This window comes from Scyliorhinus torazame, chromosome 24, assembly GCF_047496885.1.
Source record: "Scyliorhinus torazame isolate Kashiwa2021f chromosome 24, sScyTor2.1, whole genome shotgun sequence".
NCBI lineage: Eukaryota > Metazoa > Chordata > Chondrichthyes > Carcharhiniformes > Scyliorhinidae > Scyliorhinus > Scyliorhinus torazame.
Window position 1 is genome coordinate 34,352,367 of NC_092730.1, and position 21,853 is coordinate 34,374,219.

Sequence of the window (21,853 nt, forward strand, 5' to 3'; positions counted from 1 at the left end):
CTTCTCTTTGTTGTAGGTCAGGTTGAGAAGGGTGGCAGTGCGGAGGAATTTATCGAGGTTGGCATCGTGGTCCTGCTGGTCATGGCCGCGGATGGTGACATTTTATAAGTACGGAAAGGTGGCCCACAAACCGTACTGGTCGACCACTTGGTCCATCTCTTTTTGGAAGACCGAGATCCCATTTGTGATACTGAACCCTAAGGAAGTGGTTGAGGCGACTGTCCCCCTCGAGGGAAGTGTATGGCCGGTCCGACTTCCAGGTGGGGAGCTGTAGGAAGCAGCCATCCGGTGAAATGGAAAACACCAGCCTCCTCCGCAGCTCCGCATCTCCGGCAACCTTGGCGCCAATTGGAAAATCTTCAAGCAAAAGTTCCTCCTGTACATCGAGGCATCCGACCTCGAAGCAGCATCGGATGCCAGGACGATCACATTATTTGTCTCCACCGTGGGGGACCATGTCATCCACAGCTACAACTCCCTTACGTTCGCTGCCGGCGAAGACAAAACAAAATTCAAAACAGTCCTGCTGAAGTTTGACAGCCACTGCGACACTGAGGTGAATGAGAGCTTTGAATGGTACTTTTTCCAGCAGAGGCTTCAGGGTAAGAATGAACCTTTTCAGTCCTTCGTGACCCATCTCTGCATCCTAGCGCAGTCATGTAACTATGACTCGACGGTTGATTCCATGATCCGGGATCAGATCGTTTTCGGGGTCCACTCCGACTCCCTTCGGCAGCAGCTCCTAAAAGTCAAACAGTTGACCCTCTCAGTTGCTATCGAGACATGCGTTATCCATCAGCATGCTAAGAATCGTTACTCCCACATCTGGGCGGCAGAAACTGCAAAACTGGCCTCCCACGAGGCGGAACGGGTGCAGGCCATTGTTCAAATGCAGGGCCTGAGCATCGAGGAGAGTGGTCACTTTGTGCGCTTTTCCCGGGTCCCTGCGCAGGTGCGCCATGACCGAGTGGACGACGAGGCCGAAAAAACGACTGCACAGGTGCGTACGTCGACCGACCGTACTGCGCATGCGCGATGGCGCACGGAATGCCCTGCCATCGGCATCATGACATCTCCGAATTGTGGCTCCACCCACTTAAAGCGGAAATGTCCGGCAAAAGGACGCCGGTGTCTACAGTGTGGCAAGCTTGGCCACTATGCAGCCCTTTGCAGATCTGCTCCACCGCTCAGCAGCCAGCGATCCCAGCTGCGGCGCAGAAGTGTCCGCTCAATACAACAAGGCATGCCAGATTCCGATCCCGACAGCCCAACAGACCCTGATGCTGAGTGCGTCAGGTCCCCATACCGGGTGGGCATCATAACTACACATGCACTGCCTTCCACCACAACGAGAAACGCCTCTCGATCCTCAGTGTGGATCGACGGGTGGTGTGCTGTCCACACAATTAATGAAATGAAAACAAAATGAAATGAAATGAGACAAGGCTTGCACCCGATTCAAACTTCACACAGGCGCATCAGCGAACCTCATCTCAAAATCCGGCCTCGACACCATGCGCGCCAGACCAAGCATTCTTCCACCGGCCTGCCAGTTCCTTGACTACAATGGCAATGCCATAGCTGCCACTGGTTCCTGTCAACTAGGGGTATCCAACAAGGCGACACGGCAACACTGTGGTTTGATATCGTCGGGCCTGACAGAGCGTCCCTGCTCGGTGCTCGAGCCTGCAAGCTCCTGAAACTGGTTCAGCGAGTCCACGCCACGTCATCATCACCGGCGACGGCCTCGCCAGCAAGTTGCAAGCCTATTTATATTCTCACTCACACCAAACGGAAACAAGTCGCTATTTGTCAGCAGCACACCTGCCTTCTTCTTTATTAGTAGCAAAGTTTTGCTTTCTGTCTGATCCGCTCCTTGTTTTTCAGCTAACCACAGTACAGTCAGTGAACTTGTCTGTGAAAGCAGTACGGGAAGCAACTGTGGAGAGACATTGCAGTCGCCAGAATGCAACTCTCCAAATGGACACATCACGTCGTTCAGATCTTAGACTTTCAATACCTTCGTCTGAGGAACAGGTGGAGCGGGAAATCGGACCTTGTTGATTAGAGCAAACTGATCAATGCAGCAATGAGAAGCTCCTGAACCACCAGCGGTTTGGACAAAGATGGCACTCAGCTGCAGGACTCTGGCAGGGGTTCAAAAGTAGGAAGAGCATATCTTGTTTGAAATGAAATAACGATGAAGATAGACTTTAAGTCGATTTGTGCACGGATCTAAGATCCAATACCTCCCTATCAATGGAAAAGCGTTAGTCTCAGGACATGAGATTTCTGCTTAAATATGCACAGCAAGACCCCACCGGCAAAAGCCCAGTTCATGACTCGATAATCTGCTTCAGTGACTCTGGTTGAGGAATTAATATTGATGCCAAGAGAAGGGTAAAATTCAACAAAGAACAAAGAACAAAGAAATGTACAGCACAGGAACAGGCCCTTCGGCCCTCCAAGCCCGTGCCGACCATGCTGCCCGACTAAACTACAATCTTCTACACTTCCTGGGTCCGTATCCTTCTATTCCCATCCTATTCATATATTTGTCAAGATGCCCCTTAAATGTCCCTATCGTCCCTGCTTCCACCACCTCCTCCGGTAGCGAGTTCCAGGCACCCACTACCCTCTGCGTAAAAAACTTGCCTCGTACATCTACTCTAAACCTTGCCCCTCTCACCTTAAACCTATGCCCCCTAGTAATTGACCCCTCTACCCTGGAGAAAAGCCACTGACTATCCACTCTGTCTATGCCCCTCATAATTTTGTATACCTCTATCAGGTCGCCCCTCAACCTCCTTCGTTCCAGTGAGAACAAACCGAGTTTATTCAATCGCTCCTCATAGCTAATGCCCTCCGTACCAGGCAACATTCTGGTAAACCTCTTCTGCACCCTCTCTAAAGCCTTCACATCCTTCTGGTAGTGTGGCGACCAGAATTGAACACTATACTCCAAGTGTGGCCTAACTAAGGTTCTATACAGCTGCAACATGACTTGCCAATTCCTATACTCAATGCCCCGGCCAATGAAGGCAAGCATGCCATATGCCTTCTTGACTACCTTCTCCACCTGTGTTGCCCCTTTCAATGACCTGTGGACCTGTACTCCTAGATCTCTTTGACTTTCAATACTCTTGAGGGTTCTACCATTCACTGTATATTCCCTACCTGCATTAGACCTTCCAAAATGCATTACCTCACATTTGTCCGGATTAAACTCCATCTGCCATCTCTCCGCCCAAGTCTCCAGACAATCTAAATCCTGCTGTATCCTCAGACAGTCCTCATTGCTATCCGCAATTCCACCAACCTTTGTGTCGTCTGCAAACTTACTAATCAGACTAGTTACATTTTCCTCCAAATCATTTATATATACTGCAAAGAGCAAAGGTCCCAGCAGTGATCCCTGTGGAACACCACTGGTCACAGCCCTCCAATTAGAAAAGAATCCCTCCATTGCTACTCTCTGCCTTCTATGGCCTAGCCAGTTCTGTGTCCACCTTGCCAGCTCACCCCTGATCCCGTGTGACTTCTCCTTTTGTACTAGTCTACCATGAGGGACCTTGTCAAAGGCCTTACTGAAGTCCATATAGACAACATCCACTGCCCTACCTGCATCAATCATCTTAGTGACCTCCTCGAAAAACTCTATCAAGTTAGTGAGACACGACCTCCCCTTCACAAAACCGTGCTGCCTCTCACTAATACGTCCATTTGCTTCCAAATGGGAGTAGATCCTGTCTCGAAGAATTCTCTCCAGTAATTTCCCTACCACTGAAGTAAGGCTCACCGGCCTGTAGTTCCCGGGATTATCCTTGCCACCCTTCTTAAACAGAGGAACAACATTGGCTCTTCTCCAGTCCTCCGGGACATCCCCTGAAGACAGCGAGGATCCAAAGATTTCTGTCAAGGCCTCAGCAATTTCCTCTCCAGCCTCCTTCAGTATTCTGGGGTAGATCCCATCTAGCCCTGGGGACTTATCTACCTTAATATTTTTTAAGACACCCAACACCTCGTCTTTTTGGATCACAATGTGACCCAGGCTATCTACACCCCCTTCTCCAGACTCAACATCTACCAATTCCTTCTCTTTGGTGAATACTGATGCAAAGTATTCATTTAGTACCTCGCCCATTTCCTCTGGCTCCACAGATAGATTCCCTTGCCTATCCTTCAGTGGGTCAACCCTTTCCCTGGCTACCCTCTTGCTTTTTATGTACGTGTAAAAAGCCTTGGTATTTTCCTTAACCCTATTTGCCAATGACTTTTTGTGACCCCTTCTAGCCCTCCTGACTCCTTGCTTAAGTTCCTTCCTACTTTCCTTATATGCCACATAGAAGAGAATTCGTCTTCTCTTGTAAATAGTCTGGCAGGTTGGATTGTTCACATCCGTCCAAGAGGGGAAGTTGGGGACTCGGTTTCTATTGTGATTCATTGCTCGATAAAGCTTTATTTCCTTATTGGCCCCCTGTGAGTTATTACTGGATATCGCTTTATATCTATTTTGCCCCTCTGTGGGGTACTGCTGGATAACGTTTCCCGTGCAGTTTTGACTAAGGGTCACCTGGACACGAAACGTCAGCTCATTTCTCTCCCTCCAGATGCTGTCAGATCTGCTGAGACTTTAAAGCATTTTCTCTGTGGTTCCCTATGTGTGAGCTTTACAATGTTGTAATGTGTCATGCTGTCTCTTTCATTCTTGGGACTAATGGCGGGATGAGACTGCAAGAACGTTTCTGATAGCTATTTGCTGCAAAGCAAACAGGAACGTGTGTTATGTTTACTTTTGGCGTGAGGGAGAATGTAAATAGCAGAGAATACCCTCGATTCCTCGACCTCGGGCGAATGGCCCAGCACGATTCCGCTGCGGCACTCTGCTCCTTAAACCAGGAGCTACAACATTACTGCCCTGCGGTAGCCACACAACTATTCACTGCCTCATTTTTTTCTTTCAACAAGAACACACGTTTGAGCACACTGATTCTGGTCAGCATCGTTCAGATAATTTACTTTCGGCTGAATGGTTGTTCTGTGAAGGTGATGTGATTTCTTCTGTGCCGTTGTTCTGTTGGGAAAGTGGGGAGTGACTGGAATCACCTTTATAAAATGAAGTTCGGGGCGGCAGTTTCAGCTCTCTGGGAACATTGATCACGCAATTACAGACTTCCTCAAACTTTGCCTCAATACCGACCACAAGAATAACGAGCACCGAGCAGAGTGGCGCAGCGGAAGCGTGCTGGGCCCATAGCCCAGAGGTCGATGGATCGAAAACATCCTCTGTTTTTCATGTTCTCCTTCCTCAGGTGAATGCAGAGGTCTGTTCCAGAAACACAGATATAGACAAATTCAAAGATACCAAACTTTTGTCTATATCTGTGTTTCTGGAACAGACCTCTGCATTCACCTGAGGAAGGGGCAGCGCTCCGAAAGCTAGTGACATCGAAACAAACCCGTTGGACTTTAACCTGGAGTTGTAAGACTTCGTACTGTGCTCACCCCAGTCCAACGCCGGCATCATTCATATTCTCAATCACACCAAACGGAAACAAGTTGCTATTTGTCAGCAGCACATCTGCCTTTTTCTTTATTGGTACCAAAGTATTGCTTTCAATCTGATCCACTCTTTGACACCTGTTCTTCAGCTAACCACAGTACAGTCGAGGTGACTAAGTTGACTTCTCCCAGAACACTCTTCTGCCGCCTCTACTGGATGAACGTTCACCTGATTGGACACTGGGGGGGTTCTTCGGCTCCTTGTCTGTGAGAGCAGCACCGGAAGCAGCTGTGGAGAGAGATTGCAGTCGCCAGAATGCAACTCTCCAATTGGGTACTTCACGTCGCTCAGATCCTAGACTTTCAATACATTCGTCTGAGGAACAGGTAGAGCGGGAAATCGGACCTTATTGATTAGAGCAAACTGATCAATGCAGCAATGAGAAGCTCCTTAAACACCAGCGGTTTGGACAAGGATGGCACTCAGAAGCAGGACTCTGGCTGGGGTTCAAAAGTAGGAAAAGCATATCTTGTTTGAAATGAAATGACGATGAAGATTGAATTTAAGTCGATTTGTGCACGGATCTTAGTTTCGGCGTCAACGCATCAGGATGGCCGAGCGTTCAGGTCGCAGTCTCTTCTGGAGGCGTGGGTTCGAATCCTACTCCTGATATTGCCTTTTGCTCCACGAGGTTAAATTTCTCCAGCAAGATTTTCAAACTCAGGAAGATCCAATACCTCCCTTTCAATGGAAAAGCGTTGGTCCCAGGACATGAGATTCCCGCTTAAATACGCACAGCAAGACCCCACCGGCAAAAGCCCAGTAAATAGTCTGGCAGGTTGGATTGTTCACATCCGTCCAAGAGGGGAAGTTGGGGACTCGGTTTCTATTGTGATTCATTGCTCGATAAAGCTTTATTTCCTTATTGGCCCCCTGTGAGTCGATTCCTCGACCTCGACCGCGAATAGCTCAACCACGTGCGGAGTGGCGCAGCGGGAGCGTGGTGGGCCCATAGCCCAGCAGTCGATGGACCAAAACCATCGTCTGCTATTTGTATTCGCACTCACACCAAAAGCAAACAAGTCGCTATCACCCAGCAGCACATCTGCCTTTTTCTTTATTAGTATCAACATTTTCCTTTCAGTATGATCTGCTCCTTGACACCTGTTCTTCAGCTACCCACAGTATAGTCGAGGTGACTAAGTTGCCTTCTCCCAGAACTCCCTTCTGCCGCCTCTACTGGATGAACTTTCACCTGTTTGGACACTGGAGGGGTTCGTCGGCTGTGAAAGCAGCACCGGAAGCAGCTGTGGAGAGAGATTCCAGTCGCCATGATGCATCTCTCCAATTGGATACTTCACGTCGCTCAGATCTTCGTCTCTCAATACCTTCGTGTGAGGAACAGGTTATAATGAAAAAATATATCATTTGAACCATGAATGTGAACCTGGAAAAGACAGAGATTTTAAATGAATGGGAAAGGTCCCACAAAGGGTTAACAGCCGCAGGTTGTTTAAAATACAGATAGCTTCGCAGGCGTTAAAGAAAACAGATATGGACAAATCAACCTGGTTTTAAAGTTAAAAAGACATTCAATAAATTTAAAATCTTAAGTTATATAAACGGGAACAGTATTTCACACTTCCCGAACATAGAACATAGAACATAGAAAATACAGCACAGAACAGGCCCTTCGGCCCACGATGTTGTGCCGAACCTTTGCCTAGATTAATCATAGATTATCATTGAATCTACAGTGCAGAAGGAGGCCATTCGGCCCCCTGAGTCTGCACCAGCTCTTGGAAAGAGCACCCTACCCAAACTCAACACCTCCACCCAACACCAAGGGCAATTTTGGACATTAAGGGCAATTTATCATTGGCCAATTCACCTAACCTGCACATCTTTGGACTGTGGGAGGAAACCGGAGCACCCGGAGGAAACCCACGCAGACACGGGGAGGACGTGCAGACTCCGCACAGACAATGACCCAAGCCGAAATCGAACCTGGGACCATGGATCTGTGAAGCAATTGTGCTATCCACAATGCTACCGTGCTGCCCTTAAGAACAAATAAATCTACACTATATAATTTTCCCGTAATCCATGTACCTATCCAACAGCTGCTTGAAGGTCACTAATGTTTCCGACTCAACTACTTCCACAGGCAGTGCATTCCATGCCCCCACTACTCTCTGGGTAAAGAACCTACCTCTGATATCCCTCCTATATCTTCCACCTTTCACCTTAAATTTATGTCCCCTTGTAATGGTGTGTTCCACCTGGGGAAAAAGTCTCTGACTGTCTACTCTATCTATTCCCCTGATCATCTTATAAACCTCTATCAAGTCGCCCCTCATCCTTCTCCGCTCTAATGAGAAAAGGCCTAGCACCCTCAACCTTTCCTCGTAAGACCTACTCTCCATTCCAGGCAACATCCTGGTAAATCTTCTTTGCACCTTTTCCAGAGCTTCCACATCCTTCCTAAAATGAGGCGGAAGGATGTGGAAGCTCTGGAAAAGGGCAATTCCCGAGAAGTGCATTATTTTACTGAACAATTAAAAAAGGAACAACCAGGATCTTAGGTTTAAATTGGGGGAGAAGGTTAAGCGGGAAACCTTGCTGACGCCACTTAAATATGAGACAACTGCTTTCCAGCTAAGAAACACGTGAGGTGGCACGTTTATCCCATAATTTACACATTTTTGACGTTAAAAATCTTTTAGCAAATAATCAGGTCATAGGGTATAGGTCCAAGCCAGATAAGGTTAGAAATATAGGGGGCGACCTGCCGTTGACACCAGCTGACCAGTAGAAGTGCAGAGGCGAACTGCTTCGTTGAACACGAGTTCATATCCAGTATTTAGACTGAGAAAAAACATCACTAAAGACAGATATCAGGAAAGTTGCTGACGAAGCAACAAATAAATGTATTACCTGCCAAACAAAAGTATTACATGTCAAGCAGAATAAGCTAGTTCAACGACAGGGAGCTTGCATTAGCTACAGTCGGCAAGCAACAGTTACATTTCAATAAATGCCATGTAGAAACTAAGGCTGCGCAAAGGGTTATATAATACCTAATAATTCAGCAGCCAGCTCTCATAGCTGCCCTCGGTCATGGGAAGGACTGAACACGGAAGCCGAGCAGAACAGCGAATCCATCAGGAAAAAAACAAAAGTTACAGGAGAAAATTGTCAAGGCAGACTTGAAGGTCTAACAACTGACCAGGAAGATGCAAAGAAAAGATCTTATTACTTTTCTGTAAAAACAGTGATGACATCTTTTAATTTGAAATTAAAACGAACTTAAATTGATAACCTGAAAGAGTGTTTATTAGAAAGTTTACTTTACTCTACTTAGAAAAGCCGGACCCTTGAGTGAAGCACCTGAGTGGAAAGTAAACAGAATCTTCTCTGAAGACATGGGTTATGCCGTGGGATAACATGAAACACTGGTTTGACCCGAATAGCGCCCACCTAAGTCTGCATAGGAGTCAGGGAGTGAGAATCCCTGTTCATCATTTAGAATATCTTGACCCTTTTCTGGTACAGGGGGAATTCTAAGAATAGTGGTGAGGTTTTAACTTCATGGCGCGCAACGTGGAGGGCTAGAATATTAGAAGTTTCTGGGTAAAGCGAGGCTAGAATATTAGAAGTTTCTAGTTAAGCAGGTGGAGGTTTGAATATTAGAAGTTTCTAACCTACACAGGGAATGGAATATCAGACGATTCGAGTTCCCAAATAATTGTTAGAATATTAGAAGTTTCTAACTGGCACAATCAACGTGATAGAATGGCGGGGCAGACTCGATGGGTCTAATGGCTTAATTCTGCTCCTATATTTTATGAACTTATCTTTTGCGCGACTTCGTGAGTTGGAAACTGTTCCTTCTCCTCAGTTTGAAACTCACGAAGTCGCGCAAAAGATAAGTTCATAAAATATAGGAGCAGAATTAAGCCATTGGACCCATCGAGTCTGAGTTTCAAACTGAGGGGAAGGAACAGTTTCCAACTCAGAATTTATGCGCAATTAGGGCAGGGAGTGAAAAGTAACTTTCTCAGCTTTTTATTATTTGGTTTCACCATGGACAGTGTTCGACTATTCACCGCCCGCCAAGCCCTTAATCTAAAGCTAAAAATCACAGCCTTTTTTCTGTATCCTCATGAAGTGGACGAAACAGAGACACAACAGGCACGTTACAGACAAGAATGGGATTTGAATCCACGTGTGCAGAGTACAATGGATTATTGTGCATCACCTTAACCATGTGGAACAACCCCTTTACTTCATGGAATTTTAATATCTGACCTTGTCACAGACAAGTAGCCGAAGCACCCCACCAATGTACAATCAGGAGGACGTTCATCCACGAGAGGTGGCAGAAGGTAATAATGGAAGAAGTGAACCCGGTAACCTCGATGGCACAGTTGGTAGCCGAAGAAGAATTGTGGCAATGTGGAGTTAAGCCCCAAACACGTCTGCCGCCGTTCGTGCCTCCGTTCGTCCCTCCTCTAACCCAACTCGATGCAAGTGGCCTGACAACTTGGAATAGTTTGTCACATCAGTGATTGCAGATCCATCGTGTAAAAATGAATCCCACTTCTGAGAAACAATGGGCGAAAAATCGACGAGGATGGAATTCGAACCCACGTGTGCAGAGCACAATGAATTAGCAGTCCATCGCCTTAACCACTCGGCCACCTCGTCGCACAACTTGGCGCGTTAATACGTCTTAATTCGTTTTGCATCCATGAACTGATGGCAATTATTTGCCTCTTTCTATTCAACCAGGTATTCGACGGCGGAAATGCATCGCTGGTGGTATAGTGGTGAGCATCGCTGCTTTTGAAACCATTGACTCCGGTTCGATTCCCGGCCATCGCAGTTATAGTTGAATGGGATGTTTTTGCGCGACATCCTGAGTTTCAAACTGAGGAAGACTGGTCAACTGTTTCTCATTCAGAATTTATGCGGATTATCTAAGTGAGGTGTTTAAGATGCGAAAAGGTGTAGATATTGTAGACGTGGAGTTGATGTTACCTGTTGTGGGGTAGTCTAAAACGAGAGGTCATCATCTTAGAATATGAGGCTGCAAATTTAAAAAAGAAAAACGACTTCTCCCAAAGGGTTGTAATTCTGTGGAATTCACTTCCTCAGAGTGTGGTGGATGCAGGGACTGTGAGAAAGTTAAGGAGGACTTAGAGAGACTTTTATTGGTAATGAGTTGAAGGGTTCTGGAGAACGGGCAGGACGGTGGTGTTGAGGCCATTATGTTTGATCAGGCAAGATCACATGGAAGGTTTTACGCCCAAGTGGCTAAATTGCATATCCCAGCTCCAATGTTATGTGTTCTCGGGAGGAGGTGTTCTGGCTGACATCTCAATCCATCTCTTGTTCCGTAACATTTCAGGTAGCAGATGATGAACATTTCAGTCATGATCGAATGGCGGACAGACTCGATGGGTCGAATGGCGTAATACTGCTCATCTATCTGATGAATCTATCGTTTGCGCGGCTTCATGGCTGTAAAACTGAGGGAAAGAAATAGTTTCCAACTCAGAATGTGTGCGCAATTATGGGGGGGAGTGAATTAAGTAACTTTCTCGTCATTTTCTAAAGTGGTTTCAATATGGAAAGTGTTCGATTATTCACAACTCCAAGCCCCAAACACTAAAAATCACAGCATTTTTCCGTCACCCTCATGAAGTGGATCAAACAGAGACACAACAGATACGTTACAGACGAGGATTGGATTCGAACGCAAGTGCGCAGAGCACAAATGTTTCTTGTGCATCCCATTAACCACGTGGTACAACTCCTTTACTTCATGGAACTTTAATATCTGACCTTCTCACAGACAAGTGACCGAAGCAACCCTCCAGTACACAAACAGGAGGATGTTCATCCAGGAGAGGTGGCAGAAGGTAATTATGGGAGAAGTCAACCCGGTATCCTCGACTGTACTGTGGGTAGCCGAAGAAGAACTGGTGTCAAAGAGCGGTTAAGCCCCAAACACGTCTGCCTCCGTTCCACCGTCCTCTAACCCAACTCGATGCAATCTGGCCTGACAACTTGGAATAGATTGTGACATCAGTGATTGCATATCCATCTTGGAAAAAGGAGGCCTACTTCCGAGAAAAGTGGATTTAAAATCAACGAGCATGGAACTCGAACACACGTGTGTAGGGCACAATGGATTGGTAGTCCATCGCCTTAACCACTCGGCCACTTCGTCCCACAAGTACGCACGGCAATATGCCTTAATTCGTTTTGCATCCATGAACTGATTGAATGTATCTGCCTCCTTATATTCCACCTGGTGTTCAAAATTGGAAATGCAGCGACGGTGGGAGAGTGGTGAGCAAAGTTTTCTTCCAAGCAGTTGTCCCTGTTCGATTCCCGGCCATTGAGTCGGATGTTATCGTGCAACATCGTGAGTTTCAAACTGAGGAAGACTGGCCAACAGTTTCTCACTCAGAATGTGTGCGTCATTATCTAATTGAGGTGTATCAGATGCCAAAAGGTATGGAAAAAGTTGACGTGGAGCTGTGTCTTTCTCTTGTGGGGCATTCTAAAAGGCGAGGTCATGATCTTAGAATAAGAGATTGCAATGTGAAAAAAGATTTGAGGGAAAACTACTTATTCCAAAGGGTTTATGATTCTGTGGAATTCGGTACCCCAGATTGCGTTGGATGCAGGGAGAGTGAGTAAATTTAAGGAGGTGGTAGAGAGAGTTTTATTGGTAAGGAGTTGAAGGGATACGGAGAACGGGAAGACGGTGGAGTTGAGGCCAGGATGGGATCAGCCAACATCACATGAAAGGTGTTAGGCTCAGGAAGCTAAATTGCCTCCTCCCGCTCCGAGATCATGCGTTCTAGGGAGAAGGTGTTCATGCTGATATCGCAATCGACCTCTTCATCTGTAACATTGTAGGTCGCAGATGGGGAAGATATCAGCCATGATAGAATGGCTGGGCAGACTCGATGGGTCTAATGGCTGAAGTCTGCTTCTTTATTTTATGAACTTACCTTTTGCGCGATTTTGTGAGTTTCAAACTGAGACGAAGAAACAGTTTCCAACTCAGAATTTATACGCAATTAGGTCAGGGAGTGAAATAAGTAGGTTTCTCACCTTTTTATAATGTGGTTTCAACATGGACAGTGTTCGCCGAATTCACCACCCGCCAAGCCCGTGAACCAAAGCAAAAAATCACAGCATTTGTACTTCATGCTCATGAAGTGGACCAAACAGAGACACAACAGACACATGACAGACGAGGATGGGATTTGAACCCACGTGTGCAGAGTACAATGGGTTATTGTGCGTCTCCTTAACCACATGATACAACTCATTTACTTCAATGGAATTTTTATATGCGATCTTATTACAGGCAAATAGCCAAAGAACCCCTCCAGTCTACAAACAGGAGGAGGTTCATCCTGGAGAGGTGGCTGAAGAGAATTATGGGAGACGTCATCCCGGTAACCTCAACTGTACTGTGGGTCGCTGAAGAACTGGTGTCACGGTGCGGTTCCACTGACAACGTATCCACAGGCACATATAGAGACGAAGACTGACAGGTTCAGAATGTCTCTTACACTCTCACACATTACCTGAGAGTAACAGGAATCCCCCATTTACAAACGGGACCAGAGAAGTGCAGAGAGAATGCACCTCACTCCCACATACAACATGTTGACGGCTTCAACACAACCAAAATATAAGAAAAGATCATCACCACATATTATCTTCTTCGAAATCCCGCCGTCCCAACTTTAATATAATAAAACAATTTTTATCAGTTGTGTCTCACTCTAAACTGTGAACTTTGCTCTACCAGAGTGTGTTGACATCTACTGGCCACGACACAGAACCGCAACAGAGCGGGGGAGATTCACATGAACTGTCGGTGATAGAATGTGACCGGGTGGACGGAGAGGTGTTAGATGTATGTAAAATTTAAACAATCGATATTCATGCATTTCCCAATGGAATTGGTGGAATTTGGAAGTGTTTATCTTGAGGATCAATTGAGCAGAGACTTTAAAGCATTTTATCTGTGCTTCCCTCTGTGTGAGCTTTGCAACGTTGTACTGTGTCATGCTGTCTCCTTCATTCCTGGGACGAGACTGCAAGAAGGATCCTGAAAGGTATTTGCTGCAAAGCAAACAGGAACGTGCGTTATGTTTACTTTTCGTGTCAGGGAGAATGTAAATAGCAGAGAATAGCCAGGATTCCCTGACGTCGGGCTAATGGCCCAGCACGCTTCCGCTGCGGCACTCTGATCCTTAAACCAGGAGCTACGATTTTACTGCCCTGCGGTAGCCACACAGCTATTCACTTCCTCATTTTTTTGTTTCAACTTGAACACACGTTTGAGCACACTGATTCTGGTCTGCATAGTTCAGATAATTTACTTTCGTGCTGAATGGTTGTTCTGTGAAGGGGATGTGATTTATTATGTGACGTTGTTCTGATGAGAAAGTGGGGAATGACTGGAATCACCTTCATGGAAGGAAGTTCGGGACGGCAGTTTCACCTCTCTGGGAAGATTGATCACGCTCTTACTGATTTCTTCAAGCTTTGCTTCAAGTCCGACCCCAGAGAAAATCAACTGCGAGCAAAGTGGCGCAGCGGACGTATGCTGGACCCCTAACACAGAAGTCGATGGATCGAAACCATTCTCTGCTATTAATATTCTCACTCACACCAAACGGAAACAAGTCGCTGTTTGTCAGCAGCACATCTACCTTTTTCTTTATCAGTATCAACGTTTAGCTTACAGTCTGATCCGCTCTTTGACACCTGTTCTTCAGCTACCCACAGTATAGTCGAGGTGACTAAGTTGACTTCTCCCAGAACACTCTTCTGGCGCCTCTCCTGGATGAACGTTCTCCTATTTGGACACAGGAGGCATTCTTCGGCTCCTTGTCGGTGAAAACAGCACCGGAAGCAGCTGTGGAGAGAGATTCCATTCGCCGGAATGCAACTCTCCAATTGGATACTTCACGTCGCTCAGGACTAAGGCTCTCAATATCTTCGAGTGAGGAACAGGTAGAGCGGGAATTCGGTCCTGGTTGATTGGAGCAAACTGATCAGTGCAGCAATGAGGAGCTCCTTAACCCCCAGCGGCTTGGACAAGGATGACACTCAGATACAGGATTATGGCTGGTGTTCAAAAGTAGGATAAGCATATCTTGTTTGAAATGAAATGATGATGAACATAGAATTTGAGTCGATTTGTGCACGGATCTTTGTTTCGGCGACAACGCATCAGGGTGACCGAGCGGTCAAAGGCGCTGAATTTCAGGTCGCAGTCTCTTATGGAAGCGTGGATACGAATCCCACTCCTGATATTGACCTTTCCCCCACGAGGTTAAATTTCTCCAAGGAGATTTTCAACCTCACGATTGTCCAATACCTTCCTTTCAATGGAAAAGCGTTGGTCTCAGGACATGAGATTCCTGCTCAGATACGCACAGCGAGACCACACAGGCAAAAGCGCAGTTAATGACTCGATAATCTGCTTCAGTGACTTTGGTTGAGGAGTTAATATTGATCCCAGGACTCCGGGTAAAATTCGTCTTCTCTTGTAAATAGTCCGGCAGGTTCGATTGTTCACATCCGTCCGAGAGGGGAAGATGGGAACTTGGTTTCTATTGTGATTTGTTGCTCGATAAAGCTTTATTTCCTTATATGCCCCCTGTGAGTTATTACTGGATATCGTTATATACCTATATTGCCCCTTTGTGGGGTACTACTGGATAACGTGTCCGGTCCAGCTTTGACAAAGTGTCATCTGGACTCGAAACGTTAGCTCTTTCTCTCCCTACAGATCTGGTCAGACCTGCTGAGACTTTAAAGCATTTTATCTGTGGTTCCCTCTGTGTGAGCTTTACAATGTTGTAATGTGTCATGCTGTCTGCTTCATTCCTGGGTTTAATGTCGGGATGAGACTGCAAGAAATTTTCTGATAGGTATTTGCTGCAAAGCAAACAGGAACGTGCGTTATGTTTACTTTTCGTGTCAGGGAGGATGTAAATAGCAGAGAATAGCCTCGATTCCTCGACCTCGGGCTAAAGGCCCAGCACGCTTCCGCTGCGGCACTCTGCTCCTTAAACCAGGAGCTACAACATTACTGCCCTGCGGTAACCACACAATTATTCACTTCCTCATTTTTTCTTTCAACAAGAACACATGTTTGAGCACACTGATTCTGGTCAGCATAGTTCAGATAATTTACTTTCGTGCTGAATGGTTGTTCTGTGAAGCTGGTGTGATTTCTTCTGTGACGTTGTTCTGATGGGAAAGTGGGGAGTGACTGGAATCACCTTTATAGAAGGAAGTTCGGGGCGGCAGTTTCACCTCTCCGGGTACATTGATCAACCTGTTACTGAGTTCTTCAAACTTTGCCTCCATATATAGAACGAATACACAAACAATGAAGCGAGAGAATGTATTAAATCAGAGATTGGATATTCTTGTAACCAATATGGCTGTAATGGGAATCCTTCATTTTCCGATAAATCGGGATGAACTGATCGCTCAGTCAAAAATCCGATATTTGGGGATTTAAATGTGATTACTACAATGATAATATTTAACCATGTTAATGTTATTTTGCTCCAATTGAAACGTGTCACGAATACATCGTTACCTTGTTGCACAACTTGCTTTCAGCCAGGAGATGGCAGCAGTGTGCAATAGTTTGGATCTCCTGATTGTGTCCACAGATCTGGATAGGAATGGAGCTTCTGCTTCCTGGGGAGCTGCCAAGCAAGAGGCACAGATATTGACCAACTGCACCCGCTCCAAATAGATTCCCCAAATTACTGAACAAAACAAAAACAAGCACAAATCATATTTTAAGAAACTATGACAGTGACTCTGAAAACAACACACCAACAACTCTGAAAGAATCGATTTGCTGTAACTAATTAAAGATGAACTGTCTCAATGTCAGCCGTAATTCCTTGCCAGTTCTCAGACAGGCACCGACTGGTTAGAAGTTTGCTTCACTTTTCAAGGTCCGGCTCAATAAAATCAATCACAGGCCCATGATCTGCTTTCCTCCTGTTCTCAGACACATCCACTTTCTACAAGGGCGCACTAACTGGTTTTCAGAGTAAGAGTCAGACTGCAGTCACCTCGTTCTCTCTCGATCCCTTTATCCCAGAGCCACCTCACAACCAGGAATGGAACTTCTCACACAGCCAAGAATGGAATAGTTTGTCGATTCTTCCACTGATTCAGGACCGCCCATCGCCAGGATGTATTCGTCCAAAAGAGTTGGGATGAAATAGGGCTGAGTTTCACTGTATCCAATCAGTCCCCGGAGAAGCACGAAAACAATGAGTGAGGGAGAGAGAAAGAAACAAAGAAACAGATAGAGAGATAAAATATGTTCCATTTCTAACACGATCTTTTTACCCAGAAATCCGTTCACCTGAATGAAACCGAACCACGTTTCCATTCGCTGCCGTTGCTGCTTCTCCTTCCAAACGTTGCAGGAAACGTTATTATTTATTGATTGTTGTTTTGAGTGCGAGCTTCTTAAAATTTCGTTCAGTTTCCCCCAAAAGCATCAAATATCTGACTGAGCTCGATATAGGTTCATTTACAAACATTCCGATTCATTCTCGAGTCAGTGGCTTGCGCGGGTAGTTCAGCAAACACTTCGAATCGCAGTCGGTGCGAGCAGGACTAGAACCTGCGCGGGGAAACCCCATTGGATTTCAAGCCCGACGCTTTAACCACTCGGCCATCGCAGCTGCGTCAAGTGGGTCATTCATTAATAATTTGGTCGATAGAATACATTCTAAAACCAGCCTGGAATCACTCCAGGAAGTTATTGCATTCAAACGATCAACGGGGCCCCGGTGTTTATGTGAGGAGGGGTTGAATCTTCGTGGAAAATGACCATTGGATTTGGAGAGAGGCCTTGAGAGACTCGAAAACCTCAGCTCCCTAAACGCACAATTCCACCGATTAAATAGATTGTGGAACAACATCAGTTACATTGGAAATATATTAGAAATTCAAATGGAACAGGACCACACTTTACAGTCTGGAGGAAAATTTAAATGATGAAATCTAGAAATTACAGCACAGAAGGAGACCTGTGCAGGCCGAACGGTCACCTGATGACCTGATGACGCAACTAAAATGGTCACGTGTCGGGATTCCGGCAGTTCCCCGGATCGCGGTCAGAGCACAAGCCAGGAGGAGCTGCTCAATTATTAAGTCAGTGATTTTTTTATTACATGTCATTGGTCGCCAGTCATTGAGAGACGAGCATTTCTACATGGTGTCAGGAGTGGGAAGTATGGCAGAAGGACTTCACCGCATCAGCTCTCTTCAAGAAGACGCTTAATAAATAGTGCACCAGCAGCCCGGCTAGCTCAGTCGGTAGAGCATGGGACTCTTAATCCCAGGGTCGTGGGTTCGAGGGTTCGAATAACAGCTTCCGTGTTATTATCTGAAAATATTGATGCTGAATGAACTTTCTTCGTAACAGGAACGCAAGGTTATGACTGGGAATCCAGAGGTCTAAACGAACATTTCGTGACAAAATTTAATAAATATGGAATTAAAATGTTGTCTCAGTAACGGTTCTGCTTCCGATGGATCTTATTTCCACAACTGGGACATTACACAACAAGTAATGATTTGGCACAAACACAGTAAAGATCTGTCACCGGCAGTGTCACGGTTACAGAGAGCTCAGTTACACAGCAAGATATAATTTTACAAACAGGGCCCCTCTGTGTGCAGCAGAAAACAACATTTTCCGAAAAAACGTTTCTCCATCTCGGCACCTTTTCTGTGTGTCATTGTGTGTGTCCTGATAGTCTCTTTCTGATTTTTTGTGTCTCTTTCTCTGTCTGTTACAACACTGCTGCTGTTGTGTATTAATCTCACTTTTCCCAAACGGAAATTGTGATTGATAGATACAGGAAGATTCCACACTGACATTCAGTACCAATGTCTGATAGAAACTGAATCCCACCCTCACATACAGTCCCAGACATTGACTCATAATGAAGGAATTCTGCTCTCACAAACTGTTCCAGAGACTGAGGTGCAGAGTGTTCCCTCCACTCGCGAATACTACCTGTGATTTACAGATACAGAACAAATCTCAGTCAGGTGAGTAGCGGAGTGTGATGGGTACGACATGTATTCCACAATCACCTGCTCTGCGCCAGATAATCAGATGCAGACGACATGCGGTGTCTGTGTTGGTTGAACAAGGGTTTTACCCAAGAACAGGAACATATTTACACAATATCAGGGTATAAGACGTAGGAGCAGAAGCAGGCCATTCAGCCCATCGAATATGCTCCGCATTTCAATGAAATCATGCTTGATCTGATATATGACGCGTTATGACCTCATACGGTGGCACGTTGACTCAGTGGTTACCTCACAGCGCCCGCGATCCGGGTTCAATTCCAGCCTTTGGTCACTGACTGTGTGGAGTTTGCACTTTCTCTCCGTGTCTGTGTGGGTTTCCTCCGGATGCTCCGGTTTCCTCGCACAGTCCAAATGTGTGCGGGTTAGGTGGACTGTCCATGCTAAATTGCCCCTTAGTGTTCAGAAAGTTGGGTGGTGTTACAGGGATGTGGTGGGGACACAGAGGCTCTTTCAGAATATCGTTGCAGAGTCCATTGGCAGAATGGCCTCCTTTTACATTTTAATGATCTCATGATAATACTCATGTCCACTTTCCCGGCTTTTTATCTCTAGATTTCATGATGAACCTTTAAAACCAGCAATCCCACCAAGCCTCAGGTAGCGGTAACTCCTCAATGGTCGTTAATGTCCCGGCTGTCAGTCATTTGGCCAGTCTTGAGTGAAGTCACATCCTGGAAATGTCATACATTGATCCAGTTCTAAAGTAAATTAAGTCACTCTAGTCCCTGATGACCATAGGCCCTTTGAGGGTAAGATCTGACTGGTGGTGATTTAACCTGAGGATCACCATACCTCAGGCGAGGAGCAATAATAATAATACTAATAATCTCTTATTGTCACAAGTAGGCTTCAATCGAGGTTCTGTGAAAAGCCCCGAGTCGCCACATCCCGGCTCCGGTTCGGGGAGGCTGGAACGGGAATTGTGAGATGGCGGGGTTTTCATGTTAAAGGTCTAGTATAACCGTGTGATCTGAATCTAATTAATTTGGTTTTCCTTCTGCTAATCTTGTCTCACAGTGAGGCAAACCTCACTGATTGGATAGACGAGTGATCGTTCTTCAGTCTTGTCATGGACGGACCCGCTGAATATGCAGGCATATCCTGTGTGGCAGGATTTAGCTCCAACTCAATCGATAAGTTTGTGGATGATACCACTGCGGTAAGTCGTATCGCAAACAATGACGAATCAGATACAGGACGTAGATAAATCACATGGTTGCATAGTGCACTGTCATGTGATTGTACCTTTAAGACCTAGCTGTTTAAGCAATGTACATTTAAGAAAACAGTGAGGTCAGAGAGTGGGTGGAGCTCGGCTTTAGGTCAGCCATTTTGCAAATTTTTACTTTCAGTTTAAAAAGCACCTTGTGTGTGTCTGTGTGTTTCCAGAGAGCTGCAAGTTTGAAAAGAGATTGGGAGTGTCTTCGTTTGCAGGGAGCTGGATCTCTGGCATAAAAGACCATCTCTGGATCATTTGGGTGATTTAAACTGATAATTATAAAACCTTTAACCTGATGTGATTCTGTTTAAAGATGTTAAGTCTCTTGGAAGTTTGAAGGAACATTTTAAGGAATTATTTACTGTTGCAATATTTTCTGAGTTATCTTTGAAGTAAGGGGTGTTAAGAGATCCTATGTTTATTTAAGATGTGAAGTTGAGTTCATGGAATAAACAGTGTTTTGTGTTTAAAAGCCCACGTGTCCATAATTGTATAATAACAATACACCTCGGGAAAAAGCCGTGTGCTAGGAAAAGCAACAAATCCATTAAAGGGAGAGGTTGGTTGAACTCCATGATACATTTTGGGGTTCTGAAAACGCCTCACCCATAAAAATTGGGGGCTCATCCGGGATAAAAGTCTATCTATTGGATTGGCTTTTGTGAACTTAAAGACAGTGAAGGATTGTTGCTTTTCCGGTGTGGTATTTTAGTTTACGTGGGGAGAGTGTTGTGAACAATGTCTCTTTCAGAGGCTCAGATGTTTTTGGGGGTGGAGAATGTCACACGTAGTACTTTACGGGCAGAAACGAAAAGCAGACTGTTAGATTTGGCAAGAACATTGCAGTTAACCTTACCTGACAAAATGCGAAAAGATGAAGTAATTATGGCGGTGGTTAAGCATTTAAAGTTGCATGCGATAGAGTTTGACTCATTGGAAATGGCAAAAATTCAGTTGCAAATTAAACAAATGGAACGTGAGAAAGAATTAAAGCGGCTTGAATACGAGAGGGAGAGAGAGGAAAAAGAAAGAGAGAGAGGAAAAAGAAAAGGAGAGAGCAGAAAGGAGAAAAGAAAGAATAGTCCTAGCAGAAAAAAAGAAAAAGAAAGGGAAACACAGATTAGGGAAAAAGATAAAGAGAGCGAGTTTGAACTTCAGAAAATGGCCATGAAACATGACAATCAGTTAAAATTGGCAGACGTAAAGGGAAACGTACAGTTGGATGATAGTGATGAGGATAGTGAGAAAGCGCGTCCTAGTCGAAGGCTTGGTGGGAATCTATTTAAATATGTCCAAGCATTGCCACGGTTTGACGAGAAGGAAGTGGAAGCCTTTTTCATTTCATTTCAGAAGGTAGCTAAACAAATGAAATGGCCACAGGACATGTGGGCGTTACTGATTCAAACAAAGCTGGTAGGTAGAGCTAGTGAAGTGTTTGTATCACGACCGGAGGTGGTATCTGGAACGTATGAGCAGGTGAAGAAACCCATCTTAAGTGCATCTGAGCGAGTGCCTGAAGCTTACAGACTAAGGTTTAGAAATTTAAGGAAAGAATTTGGTCAAACATACATGGAGTTTGAAAGGCTGAAACAGAGTAATTTTGATAGGTGGATAAGGGCTTTGAAAATAGACCAAATGTATGAAGTTCTCAGAAAATTATACTTTTGGAGGAGTTTAAAAATTCATTTCCTGATGTAGTGTGAACTCATAGAATCATAGAAGTGTACAGCATGGAAACAGGCCCTTCGGCCCAACCAGTCCATGCCGCCCAGTTTTTACCATTAAGCTAGTCCCAGTTCCCCCACTTGGCCCATAACCCTCTATACCCATCTTACTCATGTAACTATCAAAATGCTTTTTAAAAGACACAATTGTACCCGCCTCTACTACTACCTCTGGCAGCCCATTCCAGACATTCACTACCCTCTGAG

At 45.4% G+C, this 21,853-nt stretch overlaps 1 protein-coding gene and 2 non-coding genes across 3 annotated transcripts in view; 1 reads left to right on the plus strand and 2 right to left on the minus strand.

The window, feature by feature from the left end:
* Nucleotides 1-21,853, plus strand: part of LOC140400001 (histone H2B-like) — a 135,700-nt gene that overhangs the window by 33,128 nt on the left and 80,719 nt on the right. The window lies entirely within an intron of this gene.
* On the minus strand, nucleotides 10,132-10,213 carry trnas-gcu (transfer RNA serine (anticodon GCU)). Its single transcript has one exon. It is a non-coding gene; the product is annotated as a tRNA-Ser (tRNA).
* Nucleotides 17,196-17,277, minus strand: trnas-uga (transfer RNA serine (anticodon UGA)). The gene has a single exon. It is a non-coding gene; the product is annotated as a tRNA-Ser (tRNA).